The 391-nt window shown below is 58.1% G+C and overlaps 1 protein-coding gene and 1 long non-coding RNA gene across 3 annotated transcripts in view; one reads left to right on the forward strand and one right to left on the reverse strand.

The window, feature by feature from the left end:
- Positions 1 to 391, reverse strand: part of MACROD2 (MACRO domain containing 2) — an 888,200-nt gene that overhangs the window by 19,166 nt on the left and 868,643 nt on the right. The window lies entirely within an intron of this gene.
- LOC108449348 overlaps positions 12 to 391 on the forward strand; it is a 32,042-nt gene continuing 31,662 nt past the window's right edge. For both annotated transcript variants that reach the window (XR_001865512.1, XR_001865511.1), the window contains exon 1: positions 12 to 261. This is a non-coding gene — a long non-coding RNA (uncharacterized LOC108449348). The remainder of the gene's footprint in view (positions 262 to 391) is intronic.

Raw genomic sequence — 391 nt, forward strand, 5'->3', positions numbered from 1 at the left:
TCCCTCTGAGAGGGCGATTCGGCTGGCAACGCAGCATGGTGTCTCTGACCAGGGATACTGTTGCTTTGTGGTTTTTGCCTGTTTCTTTTTCTTTTCTTTTCCTTTGGCACTGTGACTGGGCTTGCTGGCTTGCTTCTTTGCTTCTCTGCTGTTGGAGAGCCCAGAGCCAGTGCATGCCACTCTGGGACCCAGCAGCACTCTGTTCCTCTCCGGGGGCCGCCCCCCTCTGCACAGCCTGCACCCAGGGACCAGCCATCAGAGGTGAGCTACCCGCGGGAGCAATTCCCCACTCGTCCCTGCCATTCTAGCTTGCTGCTTCCGAGGTTCCTGCTACAGCTCATTTCGCTATCCAGAGGGGCACCGGGATCAGCTGCCCCTCGGGCTTTGTAAA

Source organism: Corvus brachyrhynchos, unplaced genomic scaffold, assembly GCF_000691975.1.
Source record: "Corvus brachyrhynchos isolate BGI_N302 unplaced genomic scaffold, ASM69197v1 scaffold69, whole genome shotgun sequence".
NCBI lineage: Eukaryota > Metazoa > Chordata > Aves > Passeriformes > Corvidae > Corvus > Corvus brachyrhynchos.